General features: G+C 36.8%; 1 protein-coding gene and 1 pseudogene across 3 annotated transcripts in view; one reads left to right on the top strand and one right to left on the bottom strand.

Annotated features, from left to right (window-relative positions):
• SLC4A10 (solute carrier family 4 member 10) overlaps positions 1 to 21623 on the top strand; it is a 317528-nt gene that overhangs the window by 242547 nt on the left and 53358 nt on the right. The window lies entirely within an intron of this gene.
• LOC132428742 (ribulose-phosphate 3-epimerase-like) lies at positions 11451 to 12119 on the bottom strand (annotated as a pseudogene).

Genomic DNA, 21623 nt, shown 5'->3' with positions numbered 1-21623 from the left:
CAGGAGTGTAACTGCTGGATCATATGGTAGTTCTATTTTTAGATTTTTGAGGAACTCCATACTGTTTTCCACAGTGGTTGTACCAATTTACATTCCCACCAACAGTGCAGGAGGGTTCCCTTTTTTCCACACCCATGCTAACATTTGTTATTTGTAGGCTTTTTGATGAGAGCCGTTTTGACAGGTGTGGGTGATATCTCATTAAGATTTTGATTTGTATTTCTCTGGTAATTAGTGATGTTAAACATCTTTTCGTGTGCCTGTTGGCCATCTGTATATCTTCTTTAGAAAAATGTCTATTCAAGTTTTCTGCCCTTTTTTAATCAGGTTGTGTGTGTGTGTGTGTGCACGTGTGTGCATCTTTTTTTTTTTTTTTTTTTTTTTTTTTTTGCGGTATGCAGGCCTCTCACTGTTGTGGCCTCTCCCGTTGCAGAGCACAGGCTCCGGACACGCAGGTTCAGTGGCCATAGTGCATAGGCCCAGCCACTCCACAGCATGTGGGATCTTCCCGGACCGGGGCATGAACCCGTGTCCCCTGCATCGTCAGGCGGACTCTCAACCACTGTGCCACCAGGGAAGCCCCTGTGTGCGTGTTTTTTGATATTGAGTTGTAAATATAAACAGTTGAACTGTTTATATATTTTGGATATTAACCCTTTATCAGTCATATCATTTGCAAATATCTTCTCTCATTCAGTGGGTTGTTTTTTCGTTTTGTAGGTTCATTTGGTTTTAAAGCCCATGAACTTTTTTTCTATGATAAAAAAATAAAAATGATAGTAAAACCTCAATTTTATTATAACTCCTTAAAGGCAGTAACTGTCATATGTTTCTATGTATTCCCCATAGCACCTAGCATAATACTCTGTACAAAATAATTTTAACCGGTTAAATCATTGAATGAACAAAGAAGACTACATGCTATGTTCCAGATACTTGGGTGTAAAAGTAGCACCATAGATGGGTCTCTGCCCCAATGTAGCATATTATCTATTGAAAGACTTAGACATTAAATATTACACAAATAATTACTTAATTATACTTGACATAAATGTTATAAAGGTACAGAATGCCATGAGAGTGAGAAATACTTCCAAAGTTATTTGTATTTGGAGGCCAAGGAGAGCCTATAGCTATTTGAATGGAGATAAAATTCTGATGAGAAAAAGTTTAAGAAAAATTTCATGGAGAAAGTATTTATGTTTTTAGTTTTAGCTAGTAGTGGTGGTGTTTTGCAAAGTTATTTTGCACGTTTTTGAAAAGCTATTTTCTTCATAATATATTATAGCTATAAGTTTAAATAATTTATTAGAGAGTAAAGTATTAAGTACTTACAGAAGCTCTCCTAAGAATAAAATCTGAAACATGGAAATAGATGTATTCATAGAGACTGTATTATTTAAATAGTCATCTTAATAGAAACAAATTAAAGGTTTAGTAATAGAAGAATGAGTAAACTATGCCACATCCATTAAAAATGATGCTTATGAAGAGTAATGAGCAAACAGAAAATACTTACATTATAGTTCTATATAAAAGAGATTAGAAATGCTCATATGCTCATAAAAATGTTGAAAATATACATAAGAATTACTGAAAGATATATACCAAAAATTACAGTTATTGGTGGAAAGATTCTGAGAGATTTCTTTTTCATTTTTTATTTTATAAATATTCTGTAGTGTGGTTTTTTTATTTTTGAAATTCAAAATACTTTATGAAAAAGAAAAATGAATAGGCATAAAAACATGTTTGGCTTCTATAGATACATCATAACTCTCTGATTTTATGCCTAATGTTAATACCTAACTTGCTACACAGCACTCTTAAGGTGATTTAATCAATAAAGAGACTTAAAAAAAAAAAGAATCACAAATCATTACTGTTCAGCGCTCACAGAAAGGTACTAATAATAACTACAAAGGCAAAAGCAAAGCATCTGCAAACTAGGGACTAAAATTAGTAAAATGTTGAAGGGAGTTCTACCAAATTATGTTTTCTAGAAGGCAGCCATAGGCTGTTCTTGTGTAGAGAAGACTGATCACCTCCATTAGCCTTGAAACAAAAGCAAAGACTTCTGGATGCAGGCATTTAATTATAATGTTTATCTAATCATTCTGTAGCCATTTATATAATTAAGATGGCTTAGAGCATACTTTTCTTTGGGGAGTAAAGGGTAGTAGAGGTTGTGTTTGGTGAAGAGTATATTTTAAGCCAAACAATCCAACACTAATTATGGCGTTTTATACTGGTGTTTCAAAAAATATAGAAAAAGTGCAGATACTGCCCATTCTTTTGCCTTTGGATTGTTGAACTTTCCAATCTATGAGCTGGTGGTAGCCACAATTGTAATAACCACCACAACAATGATGATACCTAACACCTAATTAATATTTACTTATGCTAGACCCTGTTCTAGGTGCTTTTACCTATATTAACTCATTTTTACCCTCATAATAACCCTATGAGGTTGATTGCTGTCACTATCCCAACTTTAAAAATACTAAAATATAGAGACACTAAGTAACTTGTCTAAGGTCACTCAGTTAAGTGCTTGGATTTGACTGATACAGGAACTCTGGCTGGAGAGTCCAAAGTCCAATGTCATAGGCACCAGGCTATTTTATGCACCTAAAGATTTTCTTTTTCGCATTAATATTTCCATCTTATGGCCAGAGTCACTAAACATTATTTTGGAGACGTAAGTAACAGAAGAGCTTATTCCAAAAGCTTATTGCTTTCTCTAGTTTTTTTTTTTTTTCTTTTCTTTTTTGTAGTTTTAGATGAAAAATATTTGGACTAAGTTCATCAGTATAGGTAAAAAAGAGGAAAGTGGGATTTTTCTCATTTTATCTTGAGTTATTTATTTAGAATATCTGCTTTTGTCATTTTAAGGACATAAAATCTCAGCCAAAGCCCTCTTTGATCTACCAAGGGTTGGTACAGAGATCTTTTTCAAACTTCCTGTACAAGTGTGCAGCCTCTGAGGACTATCTGCTGAGATTTCAAATATTAGAGGTGTGGTTTCAGGAAAGAATGGTGATTTGGTTGGCTATACATGATACCTATGACGTATAAATCTTTTAGGTAAAAAACATATTTTTCCTCCTTGGAATTGATTTATGGAAGAGGAATATTATTAACCAGAGATAGGCCTGACAAGGAGGCATAGACAACTAATGTCCACTTACAGACCTAACTCTCCAAAAAAGAATGTCTCCCCTATGAGCTTGACATTTTTATCCCAAACTTCTTAATACTTTTGGAAAGTCACTGTTGAAATGTAAATACACTCCCAGGAATGGAGTAACACATTACGCCATTGTCCTCACTAATACAGTGCCAGCACATAGGAAAACAGAGACCATAGCCCTGAGAGAATGGTGCACACAGCAAGCAAAGTGAATGGAGAAGTGATACTAGCCCGGTGGCCAGGTTTACGTGAGGCTATGAGAAAATAGGAATCTGGAAGTTGGGCAGGGGTAGTGGTGTAGTTGTCATGATGTGAAGGCAGGGCTGCAGGATGTTTTGGGAGGAATATCTTAAAGGAGAGGGGTCTTGAAAGGGGAAGCTGAGAGGACCATACATTAATGGTGTATTACTTAATTTATTCTGGAGCCATCTCACTCTTCTGGCTATGCTAATGGAAATGGCACCGTTATATCTAGATGAAGCATATTATAGAGAAAAAAGCAGAAGTTTCAGGGTCAAGAAGACCTGGATTCAAATCTAATCACTATGACCTTGGATGAGTTATCAAACACTTAGTTTCCTCCATCTATAAAATGTAGAAATCAAACTACTAAACTAGAAAACAAAGTGCCTTCTGCCATGCATATGGTAGCTGTATGCATATCATATCTATATGCATAAATATACAGTAGCTAAAGAAAGCATATATATATATGTATACACACACACATACATTTATACGTAGATGTATTCATGCATCTACTATAGTGTTATCTTTCTCCCTTGTTGTGTTACTTCTGCAAGAAACTTGTCATATAGTCTCTATTTTACATTTTAGTTTCCTTTTATCATATGTAAATTTACTTTCACCTAATTTTCAGAATATTCAAATAATTTTCTATTAAACTATGGTGTTGGGCCTTTTTTTCCTGAGGTAAATTAGCAAAATGACCAACTTGAAGAATTTTTTAAAAAATTTATTTATTTTTGGCTGTGTTGGGTCTTTGTTGCTGTGCATGGGCTTTCTCTAATTGCGGAGAGCAGGGGCTACTCTTTGTTGTGGTGCACGGGCTTCTCATTGCGGTGGCTTCTCTTGTTGCGGAGCATGGGCTCTAGGCACGCGAGCTTCAGTAGTTGCAGTACATAGGCTCAGTAGTTGTGGTGCCTGGGCTTAGTTGCTCAGCTGCATGTGGGATCTTCCCAGACCAGGGCTCAAACCCGTGTCCCCTGCATTAGCAGGCGGATTCTCAACCACTGCGCCACCAGGGAAGCCCTAACTTGGAGAATTTTAATCATTAGCTACCTGAGAAGTATTGGTGCTTGATACAGCAGATTCAGGCAATATATTACTAACTGCTTTAACAAGAATGAGACTATTGCTTCTAATGAATGATATTAACTGTTTTCTTTTCGGCAGCATTACTGCCGAAAAGCTAACTGTGCTATCTATGGCAATAGCTAACTATGCTATCATTATTTGAATTCATGACAAGGCTGGGTAACGAGTTGAGGCAGTTATTCTGTATGATCAGATGATTTAAGCCTGAGCAGAACATAAATGTATATACCTATGCAAATATCTAAAATAATTATTCTGATCTCTGTAGCAGTTTAAATACTTGTTATGATTCTAAAAAGGGGACTTTAGGGAGCATATGCCAGTTTCAAAAAACAGGCACATGTTCACACGGCTGTAACTTAGGGATCCCTGACCAATGAATTGGACACCGTCTTTCAGCAGGACCTTGAAGTTTTAGCTGGCAGATCTCGGAGCAGCTTTCCAAGCCGTTTGCTGCTTCCTCACTCCCACATGCTTAGTTAGCTGGGATTCCCTGCTGGGAAGCGAAGGCAGGTAGCATTTTGACCCTCCCCTCACCACCTTCAGTATACTTTATTCTCAGAACCATGCCCAGAGATTTAAAAGCATCGGGAATATAAAAAATATCTCTTCCTCACAAGGTTGGAGGCCTTGGACCTTACCTTGAAAAGATTTATTTTTACATTCTTTCAAATTATGACAACTTATGTAGAAAAATATGGCAGATATCTGTTCTTTTTAAAAAAAATTTTTTTGCAATATTTGTTACATAACAAGAGTGTAAGAATAAAGTGGTTGATATGTATTTGTTTTCTGATTATAATTTGGAACACAGGTATAAATGTCTTGGTTTATGGATTAAATGTGTACCCTGTCATCTCCTAACCTACTAGATCTTTTTTGGAATAATAAAATGCAAACACTGGGGCCAGTATCCACAGTTCTAGAATATTCTTAGCCATCTGGTTCTGTTACAGAGTAAAGTTAGACAGGAAATAAGACAATGTTAGTAAAGGAAGCTTCCTTTGCCCACCCCACCTTCCATGGGCTCCATTTTTTGGTGTGCACAACATAATGATTTAATGATATATATGTATATTGTGAAATGATCATCACAATAAGTTTAATAATAACATCCATCACCACACATAGTTAATATTTTTCTTGTGATGAGAACTTTTAAGATCTACTCTCTTAGCAACTTTCAAATATACAATTAAGTGTTGTTAACAATAGTCACCATGTGGTCCATTACATCCCCAGAACTTATTTATCTTATAACTAGAAGTCTGTACCTTTTGTTCACCTTCACCCATTTCACATTTATTCTTGATGAATATTTGACTAGTTATAGAATTCTGGATTGCCAAATGTTTTCTTTTAGCCTGTTAATGACCTCATTCCATTGGTTTCAATTTTAGCTCAGGAGAAGTCATTGTCAATCCTACTGTCACTCTTTAAAAACAATGTCTTTTTCCCTAGATGTTGTTAAGATTTTCTCTTTATCTTTGGCTTTCTTCGGTTTCAGTATATTTGGGCATATCCTTTTTTTTGTCTTCTAGTTTAATTGAGATATCATTGACATATAGCACTGTCTAAGTTTAAGGTATACAGCATGGTGGTTTGACTTATATACATAATGAAATGATTACCACAATGACTTAGTGAACATTCATCATCCTGTATAGATACCAAATTAAAGAAATAGAACAAAAGTTTTTTTCCTTGTGATGAGAACTCTTAGGATTTACTCTCTTAATTTCATATATGATATACAACAGTGTTAATTATATTTATCATGTTGTACATTAAATCTGTGGTACTTATTTATCTTACAGCTGGAATTTTGTACCTTTTGACTGCCTTCATCATCCCCACCCCCTGCCACTGGTAACCACAAATCTGATCTCTTTTTCATGAGTTTGTTTGTATGTTTTGAAGTATAATTGACCTACAATGCTATATTAGTTCCTGGTACAAAACATAGTGATTCAATATTTCTATACATTTCAAAATGATCACCATGATAATCTAGTTACCATCTGTCTTCATACAAAGATATTATGTAATTATTGACTATATTCACCACACTGTACATTTCATACCTGTGACTCATTTATTTTGTAACTGAATGTTTGTACCTCTTAATCTCCCTCACCTATTTCTCTCCTCCACTCACTCCTCTCCCTTCTTGGCAACAGCCTGTGTGTTCTCTGTATCTATGACTCTGTTTCTGTTTTGTTATGTTTGTTCATTTGTTTTATTTTTTAGATTCCACACATAAATGAAATCATACAGTATTTGTCTTTCTCTGTCTAACCTATTTCACTTAGCATAATACCCTCTGGGTCCATTCATATTGTCACAAATGGCAAGATTTCATTGTTTTGTATGGTTAATATTCCATTGTGTGTGTGTGGTGTGTGTGTGTGTGTGTGTGTGTGTGTGTGTGTGTGTGTATATATACACACACACACACACACACACACACACACACATTATCCATTCATCTATTAATCACCACTTAGGTTGCTTCCATATCTATTCACCTATTAATTGCCACTTAGGTTGCTTCCGTATCTTGGCTATTGTAAATAATACTGCAATGAATACAGGGGTGCATTTTTTCCAAATTAGTGTTTTCATTTTCTTTGAATACATACCCAGAAGTAGAATTGCTGGATCATATTGTAGTTCTATTTTTTTTTCCATCTCATTACTTTAATCATTTTGTCAAAATAATCTGAACATGCATAAATACTTGACTTGTTATAAGAATGTATAGCATAAAAGTCCCTGAGGCATATCCAAGAACGACTTGAAATGTATTCAGTGCAATTATTCATAATACTAATTGCCAAGGACTTGGCTCCCTTCCTAGATATTTAAGATATGTGACTAAAAAAAGATATATAATATATATTATATAATATTCATAATTATACATTATATATAAATATATGTATGTTTATTAATGCTAAATCAGAGTCTCCCTCTCCAATGCCTGATTTTTCTGCCAGTTTACTGATGCTGTGTATGAAGTCATTTCCAGACTGTAAGGAATGTACTTACCAAGGTAAATTAGTTCTTTAAGCCCTAGGGTGCCAGTTAGTAGAATGATGGCAGTGGAACTAGAAGGTCCCAAGAGAAGATGTTGTCCAACCCCCTCATTTTGCAGTTCAAGTGACAGAGGCTCAAAAGGTTTGCGACTTGCACAAGCACGGCTGGTTCTGCCACTATTACTGTAACCTTGGGCAAGTCCTTAACTGGGTCTAGACTTCTGCTCCCTCCTCTGTAAAATGGATTGGTGATTGTCACAGCTAACACCTTCCAGGTGCTTCCTGTGTGCCTGACACTGTCCTGAGTACTTTAAGTGTCTTTTCTAATTCTCCCAACACCTCCATAAATTATATATGATTACCTTCAATTAGAGATGAGAATATCAAAGCACAGACATCTTAAATAATTTGCCCGAGATAAGACAATTAGGAAATGTTACAAAGCTGGTCTAGTAACCCAGGAATAACTGCCTCCAAAATTCTCAAATTCCAATTCTTAAATCCCTTCTAAGAAAACCCCGTCAGATAGGTTCTCAAATTCCTTATATCTCTAAAAGTCTAGAGCAGAGTTAACAAGCTATGGCTCATGGGCCAAATCCAGGCACCACCTTTGCTTACAGAAATAGTTCTATTTCTAACTTTTTGAGGAATCTCTCTATTGTTTTCCATAGTGGCTATAGTGGCTGTATTTACATTCCTGTCAATAGAGCATGTGGATTTCCTTTTCTCCACGTTCTCACCAATGCTTGTTATTTGTTGTGTTTTTGATAATAGCCGTTCTGACAGATGTGAGGTGATATCTCACTGTGGTTTTAGTTTGCATTACTCTGGTGATGTTGAGCATCTTTTCATGTGCCTGCTGGCCATCTGTACATCTTCTTTGAAAAAAATATCTATTCATGTGCTCTGCCTATTTTTTAGTTGGGTTGTTTGTTTATTTGATGTTGAGTTGTATGAGTTCCTTGTATATTTTGGATATTAACCCTTTATTGGATATATCATTTTCAAATATCTTTTCCCATTCAGTAGGTGGCCTTTTCATTTTGTTGATAGTTCCTTTGCTGTGCAAAAGTTTTCTTAGCTTGATGTAGTCCCATTCGTTTATTTTTGTTTTTGTTTCCCTTGCCTGAGGAGACAGATCCAAAAAATTTGCTAAGACCAATATCTAAGAGTGTAATACCTAAGTTTTCATCTAGAATTTTTATGGTTTCAGGTCTTACATATAAGTCTTTAATCCATTTTGAGTTATTTTTTTTTGAGTTTATTTTTTATATGGTGTCAGAAACCAGCTCAATTTGATTCCTTTGTATGTAGCTGTCCAGTTTTCCCAATACCATTATTGAAGAGGCTGTCTTTTCCCCATTGCATATTCTTGCCTCCTTTGTAATAGATTAATATAAATGTGGGTTAATTTCTGGGCTCTCTACTCTGTTCCATTGATCTATGTTTCTGTTTTTGTGCCAGTACCATACCATTTTGATTATTGTAGCTTTGTAGTATAGTTTGAAATCAGGACGTGTGATAGCTCTAGTTTTGTTGTTCTTTCTTAAGACTGTTTTAGCTATTCAGGGTCTTTTGGGTTTCCATACAAATTTTACAATTATTTGTTCTAGTTCTGTGGGAAATTCCATTGGTATTTTGATAACGATTGCATTAAATCTGTAGATTGCCTTGGGTAGTATGGTCATTTTAAGAGTATTACTTTTTACAGTCCCTAAACCTGGTACATATTTTCATCTTTTTTGTGTTGTCTTAAATTTCTTTATTCAGTGTCTTATAGTTTTCTGAGCATAGGTCTTTTACCTCCTCAGTTTGATTTATTCCCAGGTATTTTATTTTTTGATGCAATTGTAAATAAGATTACTTTCTTAATTTCTCTTTCTGATAGTTCTCATTGTTAGTTTATAGAAATGCAACGGATTTCTGTATATTAATTTTGTATCCTGCAACTTTCTAAATTCATTGATGAGTTCTAGTAGTTTCTTCATGGTGTCTTTAGAATGTTCTGTGTATAGTATCATGTCATCTGCAAACAGTTACAGTTTAATTTGTTTCTTTCCAATTTGAATTCCTTTTATGTTTTTTCCTGTCTGGTTGCTCTGGCTAGAACTTCTAATACTATGTTGAATGAAAGTGACAAGAGTGGGCAATCTTTTTTTTTTTAATTTTGTTGAAGTATAAATGTTGCTTTACAATGTTGTGTTAGTTTCAACTGCACAACAAAGTGAATCAGCTATACGTATACATATATCCCCTCTTTTTGGATTTCCTTCCCATTTAGGTCACCACAGAGCATTGAGTAGAGTTCCCTGTGCTATACAGTAGGTTCTCATTAGTTATCTATTTTATAGTTTACATAGTATCAATAGTCTATATATGTCAGTCCCAATCTCCCAATTCATCCCATTCCCTCCCTTCCTCCTTGGTATCCATACATTTGTTTTCTACGTCTACGTCTCTATTTCTGCTTTGTAAATAAGATCGTCTATACCATTTTTTTCAGATTCCACATATATGTGTTAATATACGATATTTGTTTTTCTCTTTCTGACTTACTTCAAGGAGTGGGCATTCTTGTTTTATTCCTGATCTTAGAGGAAATGCTTTTAACTTTTCATCATTGAATATGATGTTAGCTGTGGGCTTGTCACATAGTCTTCATTTTGTTAGGGTGTGCTCCCTATGGGCTGCATTTTAAAAAGAGTACAGACCAGAAATCCTATGCCTACTAGAGACTTTCCATGGTACCAGCCTGCCACTGAGCTTTACTTTCTTATTTTTAAGTAGGGAGAAAAATACCTGTCCTAGCAGTCATAAGAATGATTTGTAAATTTAATGCGATTATATCAAAGTACTTTATAACTCATAACATAAACTTATATACTGTATTGAGCATCTACTAAATTCTAGGAATAGTACTGGAAACTTTCATATTTTATGGTGCCTCTTTTAAGGCTCAACATGATCCTGCACAATTGTTATAATTACATTTGATGTATAATGAGTTAATAGAAGCTCAAAGAGGTTGTGTGATTTTTCAGAGGTCAAATAGGCCTAAAGGGGCAGAGTCAAGTTTCAGCTCAATATTACTTCCAAGTAGAGACTTTACTTTTCCTTGTACTCAGAACTAAAGCAACAGCATTATTTAATGTCCTTAAGAATGGTAGGTGGCATTAAGAAAGGAGGAAAAATCACTGAATAATCTACCCCTTAAGCAAAGCTGGCAAAGAAAACATCCTGATAAAATCAATGCCTGTATTTTAGAGCAGACCACCTGAAAACCCCTGGGTGTCAGACATTTTGAAAATAGTTTTTATGTATTTGACTGTAAAGTAAAAAGGGAAAATATAGATGTTTTAGATGCAAAAGGAATATGGTATGCCATCCTAACCAGATTCAAGCTTATATTTTTCATTAGTTTTATTCTGCTCATATTATCAAATCACAAATGATGAAACAGGAAAAACATAAGGGCTTCATTTACTTTTGGATAACAGATGGGAAACAACAGAAAATTCTTTTCAGAAATGCAGAAAAATAATTTTCTTCATAATAGGTAATATGCCTTCTTTAGGCATTAAGATACATTTCTGTTTATAATCTTAAGACAGCTATATTTTTACTCTTTATAAAAATCAAATCTCCCAATAATAAACAGGGTATTTCTGTACCCTAATCTTTAAATGCCATCATTAAAAATGTAGGTATGCACCCCAGTTTCTAAGCTCTCAGAACGTTTTGCACAATAGGTTTTAGTCATGGTAATGAATAATTTCTCAGGAAAGCAGCACCACTTCAGGCAATATGATTTGGTAGTCAACATTCTTGTTTTCCAATTAAAGGGAAATTTCATGAATAGAAACATTGGGCTCCTTGAGATTTCACCAATGAAGAGATTGTTCCTGAGTAGCTTCTGAGCAAATATCTCTTAACAGGTTGGTCGCAGATCTGGGGTCTTCATTCCTTATAATAGCACTGCCAGACACAATCATGTTAGCCACTGTGTTTGCACAGTTATGGAGAGTGTCATGATCTACACTTCACCATTAACCTCTCTGCCAAAAAACAGAAATTGGACCCTTGACTGATGAAACTTTGGCATCATATCTTGCATAAATTTCTGCCCTCCAAACCCAGGTTCAACTGGTGTAACCAAGGCCATATCTATCTAATTAGCCCATGGTGCCAAATACTCAACTGTCATTCCTAGTTTGATGGCAAGTCCAACCTTTGTCTCATTCTCCCAAATGTCTTTAATTAAGGCCCCTGGGTTCTCATATATATGGATTGACCCCTACTGCAGCCATTGGCTTTACCAACTGTTCCAGCCTAGAAACCATCCTGTGCATTTCAAAGAAAGGATCCCGTCATAGCTGCTTTTGGAGACTCTACCATAGGGTGACCAAAAGTGACACTGTGAACCAAATACCCATCTGTTGTATCCAGATGCAGATATTTGCCCCAGAGACCAGTGTCTAGAAGTACTCAGCCCCTGAATTGGCCAGGTTGCTGTTGAAGATGGATGGGCCAAGCTAACAGCTGGATACCATGGTACTGGTTTCCAAGAGCCAAGTTACATGAGTCCTCCAGCAAGATGAAGGGTTTATCCTGATTTCTTCTTCTTCTTTTTAAAAATGTGTTAGTACTTTAATCTTTGAGCAGTGACTAAATTTTCATTTGAAATAATTATTAATTTTCCCAAGTGTAAATCAAAGTAAAGGCATGAGTTATAGCTTTAAAGAATTTATTTTACAATAAGTTAGGTCTTAAGTTCACTTGCCTTTATCCAGATGAGTCAGAAATAGCAGTTTGCTTGATTTTTGTTGCTTGAGTGGAGTAAGTTAACAGAAGAGCTGGCTAATTTAGTGATTTTGCTAAAATATGCAGATAAATAACTTCAAATATCCATTGATGTGCCCTTTGTTAGTAATATAAATGGGATCAAATGGCTAATAAATGTTTTTGTTCCCAACTTTCTTTCAAATAAAGTTCTGTTATTTCAAATAAAATTCTTCCTTTTAAATAATATTGTTATATGTATGCATATATATACTTATGTTAGATGTATGCTTAATGTATACATCTACTATCATGCTAGTTTTCTCTTATTATATTACTCCTGTGAGAAATTTGGCATATTTTCTTTGTTTTGCATTTTAGTTTCCTTTTGTCATCAATACATTTACCAAATTTTCAGAATATAAAAAACTTTTCCCAAATGTTTTCCCTTCAAGCTCCTATGGTGTTAGGCCTTTTTTATTTTATTTTATTTTATTTTTTGAGGTAAAGTAACAGAAAAATTCATTTGGAGGAATTTCCCATCATGGGAATACACTGCCCCTTACTAGTGAACTGCCTTACAGAAGGACGTCGGCAAATTCATATATATATGAACAGAACAGTAGCAAGACATTTGTAGGCCTACAAGCCTTGCTTTTTCACCTAATCGTTTTTCATCTAATCCTGGTACAACTGTAAAATTGGAGCCAGAGATTTGGGACAAGATATTGTAGACACAATGGATCGTTTTTGGAGACTACTGTAGATGTTATCTCTAAGCCTCCATTTAGGGGAGGGTTCAAGATCAGTGTGGATACTTTAAGTCTTACTTTTTTTTTTTAAACAAATAGTCATCTTACTTCAGACTACAGACATGCTGCCTGGAGCTCTATTGTTAATTTTTTGTCCCTAGACAAGTGTCTGGGTATCTTCGTTAAGTGTGGAAAGGTTATTCATATTAGAATTTGTCCTTGGATCCCAACCTGAAACTCAGAAATCATGTCTTGGAGTGACATGCATGATAACGTAGATTAGGCATCTGTGGTAGCTCACCTGATCTGCCACCTACACTTCCCTTGGTGAATGACAGATCGAGGACCTTTCCTACCACAATTCTCTACTATGTCCACTAACTCTTCCTGCAAGACCTCTCAGTGACCTGAGTACTTTCCTTTAATGTCATTACTTGAGACCTGGAGCTACAATTGATCTAGATATGCCTAGATCTGATATTTTCAATTAACGAAATGAACTGTAAATGAGGGCTGTGTAACCAACATTAATTACAAAAACCAAAACAACAATGGGATAAAAAAAAAAATCTTTCAAAAAATCCTTCAAAGGCTTCCTAGGGTTCTCATTTTAACATTCAAAATACTAGGACCCTCAATGCTCAGTCCGCACAGTCTGGGCCTTGCCTATCTCACAGTCCCATCCCCATCTCTTCCCCCCACTCCCCTTCTGTTTCAGCTATGCTAACCTTCCTGTGCATGTCTCCCTGACTCAGGCCTTTCTACCTGCTTTTTGCTCTCTCTAGCCCACCACCCGCACCACCGTGCCCACATCATCATTTCTTACTAAATTTTGTTCATCTTTTAGATCTCAGCTTAAACCTTGTTTTCTTTAGGCACCCAGACTCAAGGTGTGGCTCCCCTTTTATTTACATTAGTGACCTAGACTTCTTTATGGTACATTTCACAAATGTATTTATATAATTATGTAATTGACTGTGTAGTATTTCTCTTCTGCGTTTAAAGAAAGCCACTAGGATCATGTCTCTTATTTAATACTACACTTAGCCTGGTGTCTTGCGTGACACTCGTTAACTTTTTATTGAATTAATTAAGCATCGTGAAGAATGCCTTATGACTAAGCTTTCAGTGAATCCTTTTTTCTGTTATCACACATATAGAACAAAACATACTGAATCCTCGGTTCCCCTGAAAGCACAGCCTAAGTCAGAGGCTTCCTTGAAGGTAATTGATCTTAAGGAGCAGGAGTAAAGAACAGTGAGGGACTGATTGCTATGGACTGAATTGTGTCCCTTCGAAATTCATATTTTAAAGCCCTAACTTCCATTTTGACTGTATTTGGAGATAGTGTCTCAGGAGGTAATCAAGGTTAAATGAGGTCATAAGAGTAGGGCCCAAATCTGATCAATTGTGTCCTTGTAAGGAGGGGAGGAGCTCTCTCATCTCTCTCTGCCATGTAAGGACACAGGGAGAGGGTGGCCATCTGCAAGCCAGAAGAGGGTCTTCAGCAGAACTCAACCATGCTGGCACCCTGGTCTGGGACTTGCAGCCTCCAGATCTGTGAGAAAATAAATTTCTATTGTTTAAACCACCCAGTCTATGGCATTTTATTATGGCAGCCTGAATAGACTAAGACAGTGATATAGGGAAGGAGATAAAGCCAGTAAGAAACTGTGTTACCTAGTTGGTCAAAAGTATAGGTGACTGATGCTTGATTTGATAGGATCTCTAAGAAGGCTTATGAAATGCAACTCACAAATGTTTGCCCTGGGGATGAAAAGGGGAAGCATATATCCAGCAACCTCTATCGCCCATTGTTAAGGATGGCAGCAGTATAAGAGCAGGAAGAAAGATACATGATGCAGCCTGAAGAAGGGCTTCAAGGGGTTGCACCTGAAAGTGAACAGTTGAAGTCTCTGAAGAACGGATCACTGCAGCAGAGGCTAGAAGAAGAGGTATGGCTGATAGGATTTGAAGTGGTACACAAATTATCTGATACATAGACCACCACAAAAGTATCCTGTATTCAATATCCACAAGTAATTATATTTGTATCATAATTTTTAAGCAATTCATGTTTTTAGTATTTCTACAATGCTTGTTCTACATGGAAAAAGAAAGGAGGCAGTTTTTACAAACTGAAGTGGAAAAAATTATGGCTACAAATAAGTGCTAACTCTGACATTATTATAGTGATCCTTACAAATAAAATCTTGAAACATAAATTTTCAAGGTGCCAAAAGAAATGATAATGACTATTTAAGCATTGTTTATCTCAGAATCTAGACAAGATGGGTACATTAAGTTAATGACCAAAAGCAAGTTTAACATGTTTCTTTATCACAGAAGCAGTAAGCTTTGAATTACAGTGAAAATGACATTGAGGAATAACCTGTTTTAAAAGCTACCAGGGACAGATACTGCTAAAGATGATCACTTTTTGAACATTAGATGATGACATAAGTTGAAAACGATCTAAATAACTTGAGCATATAATTCTAATCAAGCAGGGTATGATATGTTTCAGAGAAATACTGGAATGGTTTCCCCATGATTGCAAACTTTTGAATTTTTTAAAGAGAGAAAATTAAAAGACAAAACTAGATACAGGAGGGACTTCAAGATAATTTTTACACATCAAAATAAGAAAGTAAATTTAGAGCTGCCACAAGGGGAACCAATTCTTTTTTCAAATACATTTTATTGTTATCAAAATAATCCATAAACATCCTGAAAAATGCAAATAGTAAAGAAAGATTATAATTAAAGCACCAGCTCACTGAAAGTGCTTTTATCCTAGATTTGTTTTTATTTTTGTTGGTACCTAAATATCTCTAAATAATATGCTTATGTTACTATTTGTTGGTTTACCAATATTAAATGGGACTGATTTACTTTTGTTCTTATGAATATGGATTTAGCTCACTTTCTACTCCCACCTCCAACCTTTCTTCTTGCTCTATCTCTCCTTCCAAAATAATTATATCATATCCTAAGTTTCATCATTCCAGTAACCTTTGTACATAAATAAACAAATAACCACAAGTAACGTATATAAGCCTCTATTTCTTGTTCCACGAGTTGTAGATAATTCTCTTTACTTTCTACTTTGTGTTGACCTAAAACAAATAGACTGCCAGTTATTTCTCTAGCAAAAATGGGTTTATTCAAGGTCAGTAAAGAATTGCAATTTGGGATCTGCAACCATGGCAAGCCACGTGCAAGCCCCCTGCAAAAATGAGAGAACTCTTTTATAGAGGGGAAAAGGAAATTGGGAGGGCCGTAGTAACCAAATAGTCCATCGTTTTCTATTGGCTGAGTTGTGACAATCTCATTGGATGAGTTCTTGCCAGGAAAGGAGAAGTCTTTCTTTTCCCTATTGGGCTCTGCTATTGTCGTAGGGCATGAGAGCTTCCCCTCCTGACTCTATTTAGTTGAAGTTTCTGTTTATCATTTTTTTACATTTTCCCCTTTTCATCAAGATCTTTCTCTGAAAGCACTGCTGGTCAAGAGTCAGGTTTTCTGGTTTCAGTGGCTTTTTGGAAGCCTTTTGGTCCTCCTTTCAAGGAAGGACCTTACCTGAGTATAGTGTCCCACGTTGGAAGGAAAGTGCACAAACTTGAAACCTACTGAGGTCACACTTGAGTAACAAGGAGATGTAGGAGGAAGAACTCTCAGACACTTTTTATCTAAAGTCCATGTTATCAAGATCACAGACACTGGAGATCATCTGAAGCACATGTCATCATCAAAGGTTTGGTGACAGACATCCAATAGGCCTGGTTTAGATATCTGGGAAAAGATGTCTCATCAGATGTCATCTCCTTCAATTCTGGGAAATCTTTACTTTGAGGTCAACAGATAATGTGCAAGTCCAATTAGATTTGGTGCTTTCTTTAGGTGTGTCACGTGAACTCGAGTCTATTCCCTGGAGTTTGGTGGCACAAGGGTCAGTTAGCAACACCTGATAGGTGTTCAACCTTTCCAGCAAGGTTGAAGAGAGTCCTTCTGGATGTGTCTTTTCCAATAGACAAAATCTTCAGATTGCAAGGTGTGATGCTCAAGGTCTTTGTCTCTTGAGAGTGCACTCTGAAAAGATTGCTCTACGAAAATACTTTTTTATTTTTAATAGAAGTAATTAGGCCTTTGCAGTATTGGAATATCTCTCCTTTTATCAGCTGTAGGTCAAAAGAGTTAGGAGCCACATGCATTGGGCATCCAGTGACTATCTCAAAGAGTGAGAGTTTATGAATTCCCAAAGAGGTGGATCTGAGATTTTAAAAGACCAACAGCAATGCTTTTGGCCAAGGTATTTGGAGAGATTCTACAAGTTTTGCCAACTGAGTCTTAATAATGCCATTCATGCATTCAACTAAACCAGAGGATTGAGGGTGATAAGAACAGTGAAAGTGTTGTAAAACCAGCCAAACAGCACAGACTTGTTGAAGTACCTGACTAGTGAAATGGGATGGCTGTGAAGTTCAAGAGTTCTCTTACTGGGCATAATCTTTTCCAAAAGAACTTTAGTCACAGAGAGGCAGTAGCTCGTCTGCAAGGGAAAGCTTCAGTCCAGTGTGAAAGCATGCAGACTATGACTAAAACATACTTATATCCATGAGACAGAGGAAGTTGTGTGACGCCATTTGCCAGACCTCGAATGGTCCATTAGGCAGTTTAAAATGTCCAGGAGCAGTAAAAGCAGGCTTCCCTGGGTTGTATTTCAGACAAGCAGGACAAGTAAAGTAGGCACTTTTTGTGGCTTTGTTAGTGTTTCCCTACCAATATTTATTCATGAAAGCTATCATTTTGTCAGTAGACCAAAGATTTAATGCATGTACAGTGGTGAGGAGTGGGAATTTTAGAGTCTCCAGTAGGGCTAGGTTGTTATTTGGTCCAAACCAGAACTTTCTCTTTTTATCAAACCAACAATTCTTGAATTTCTAATCTTGTTTTTCCTTTTCTGAGGTCAATTGTTGGGCTTCTCTAGCCAGTTTTTCTAAGTTATCATTTGGAGAAATATCCCTTTGGACCGTGAAAAGGGTTGGCTGCTGTTGGTTCCTTTAAGGGCAGCATTCCTTGTGAAAATGTAAGCAAGGTAATTTTCCTTAGCTTTCAGAGAGTCAAGTCTAGAATGACCCAGAATACTGATAATAGCTGAAGTGTCAGATAAAAGTAATGCATCCAATAATCCCTGAACATAGGGGCCATTTTAAACTTTATTTCCACTGGAAGTAAGGAAGCCATATTGTTCCATAATATTAAAAAATCATGAGCTACTCTGAAAGCATATCTACCATGTGTATAAATATTGGCAGTTTTGCTCTTGGTTAAAGTACAAGCCTATGTAAGAGTGTATAATTCAGCCTTTTGGACTAAAGTAGCCAGAGGAAAAGATACTCCCTCAGCACTATCAAAGGCAGTTGCAGTAGCATAGCCAGCACAATATTTGCCATTTTTACCTTTAAAATAAGAACCATCAGTGAACCATGAGAGGTCAGCATTACCAAAATGAATTTCCTGCAGATCATCACGAGGAGTCAGGAGGTGATTCACCAGCATTAAGCAGTTTTGAAAGACTTCATCAATGAAAGAGGAGAAAAGAGTAGCAGGGTTAAGGTTATTAGAACATAAAAGAGGAGGAGTTAACAGAAGGACTTCATAGGAGATGAGGTAGCCAACTGAGAAATGTTGAGTGGATTGAGACGTCAGGAGGGCTTCTACTAGATGAGGTACAAAAATTGTTAAAGGGGATCCCACAACATTTTTCTCAGTGGCCTTAACCAAAAGAGTGGTGTTAGTAATGGCTCTAAGGCAAGGGGGGGTTGTCCTCTTGCCACAGGATCCAGTTACTAGCTAAAGTACCCAAGGGGTCAATGGTGGTCCCATTGACCTGTTTTTAGATGAGTACCCTAAAGTCATTCCCTTCCCTTTCACATACACAAAGGAAAAGGGAATCTGAGAATAGGGATGCCCAAGGGCAGGTGGGTTTATCAAACTCTCCTTTAAGTACTAGAATATTGTATCATCTTATTCTTCCCATAAAATTGGGTCAGGGTTGTTATTTATCAAAAAATACAGAGGTTTGGCCATAAGAGAGAAATTGGAATCCAATTTCAGCAGTAACAAGCTAGCCGGAGAAAACCTTGCAGTTGGTGCTTAGTTTTGGGTTTTGGGAAACTTAGGACACCATGAAGCCTATCTAAATTTAAGTGTAACCCTTGTTCTGATATCAGATGCCCCAAATATCAAACCTGGGCTTGGGAAAACTGCAATTTTCCTTGGCAACCTAATGTCCCTTTAAGACTAAAAGCTTTAGCAAATGGATACTGTCTTCCTGTGAGGAGGCTTGAGACAGAGAGCAAAGAAGCAAGTTATCCATATATTACAACAAAGCAGAACCCCCAGGGAACTTTATGTCAACCAGATGAGCCTTCAGAATTTGTGAGAAATAAAAAGGACTCTCAGTAAAACCCTGAGGCATTACCGTCCAGGTGAATTGTTTTTCTTCCCAAGTAAAGGCAAAAAAGTATTGGCTAGCTTCAACTGGAATACCAAAGAATGTACCACATAAATCAATTAGAGTAAAGAATTTATTTCCAATGGGAATGGATGTTAGCATCATATGAGGGTTAGAAATGACAGGTTGTCAAGGGATAACAATATTGTTTATTGCTTTGACATCCTAGACAAACCTCCACCCTTTTTTTTGCGGAGCACAGGCTCCGGACGCGCAGGCTCAGCGGCCATGGCTCACGGGCCCAGCCGCTCCGCGGCATGTGGGATCTTCCCGGACTGGGGCACGAACCCGTGTCCCCTGCATCGGCAGGCGGACTCTCAACCACTGCGCCACCAGGGAAGCCCAGACCTCCACCCATTTTACCAAAGGGAGTTATTGTTGTAATTTTGTGTAAAACTTGTCTTTCCCCTTGCCTCAACTCTTTTTTCTTTTGTGAATAAATTAAGCTTGGTTCTTACTTAAGGAATAAACTCTCAACCCCCACCCCCCAAAATAGGAGTATCATAGGACCTAATACAAGGGATAATGCAGCCTTGAGCCTTGTAAGCTTTTATTATGGGCTTTATAACTTGAAGGACTTCTTTACTTATAGGCTATTGATTAATTCCAGGAAGAAGTTTTGAAGGATGTGTTTGAATCTTGATGAAAGTTGTGCTATGAATTTTGCCAATATTAGCTGGAGGTTTTCTCCCTGAGGAGGGTGGTAGCTGATTCAACAGAGAAAAATGATCAGTGTTTCCTGAATTCAACTCTAGTACCATCAGAGACAAAGCAAATAAAAGATGTCAAAGGGTCATTTAATTCACCTGGTTGGCTGCTTTAATGACTACTGTGAAGTCCTAGAATTATTTACTCCTTTCGGGAGAAAGAAATTCTGGCATGATACTTCTCTAAGAAGTCTCAGCCTAACAAATGCTTAGAGGTAGAAGAACTAAGGAGAAAAGGGTGTGTATCTCTCAAAGGGCCTAAACAAAAGGGAATAGGTTTAGAGACAGAAACCTCTTGAGGTTCATTAGAGATCCCCACTATTTGGACTGTTTTAGTACACCAAGGCAGGGGCCACTTTGTTGTAGTGGGGCTGAGCACCAAGAGTGTGGCTCTGTTGTCAGTTCGGACTGGAAGAATTTCATCCTCAATCTGGAGAAATGTTTCTCTAAGCCAGTTAAGAAGAAGATTGCGAAGAGCCCCTGTAGTTCTTCGGAGCCATGTCATTGAGAATTGAGAGGACATTGAAAAGCCATGTCATTGAGAATTGAGAGGACATTGGTTAGAGGACTGAAGGTACATTTGTACCGATCTCCTTTCTGATGTTCTGGCTCTTTGTAATAATAGCAGAAACTAGGAGGGTTTTGGTTTCATTTAGGGGGCTTACTTTGCTGGAGTTGAAGATTAAGAATTTTAGTGGTCTCCCTTTTACGTGACTCCTCTAGAGTGTGAGAGAGCTGGTTTGCCAGATTAACTAAATCTGGAGTGAACACAATTTCCCATTGCATCCTATTTAGTGAGCTGATCCAGGTTCAACCCACTAAAAAACATAGAGTTAAAAGCTACCTTGGTGAAACAACATCTGAAGGAAGACCAGAATTTTCTTAAAAACTAATCTGAAGTCGATTGTAATAGTAATGAACAGATTCATCAGAATTTTGTGTATAAGTCTGAATTTTGTTCTAATCAATAGGCTTTGGAAAAGCCCTAGAAATTGCCCTATGAAGACACCTAGCAATTTCCTGAGCCTGATCATATAATAAGTTAGTAGGTGGGTCTCTGGTTGTAATTCTAGAGATCTTTTAAGATTTTCCCAATTAGCATTTTTCATCCAGTGCTGAACCTGGCCTTCACTGACAAGTATATGAACTAGCTGATATGTCAGAGAAACCCAGTTGATAAATTTGACTGACTATATTAAATTCCTCAGCAAATCTGTGAGAATCTTCATTTACTCTGGCAAAATCTTTGACTATGGCTGGCAGTTCACCTTTAATCCAGGGAGTATAAGAAATTAAGGG

Source organism: Delphinus delphis, chromosome 7, assembly GCF_949987515.2.
Source record: "Delphinus delphis chromosome 7, mDelDel1.2, whole genome shotgun sequence".
NCBI classification, from domain to species: Eukaryota; Metazoa; Chordata; class Mammalia; order Artiodactyla; family Delphinidae; genus Delphinus; species Delphinus delphis.
This window is presented reverse-complemented; position numbering and strand designations above follow the sequence as displayed.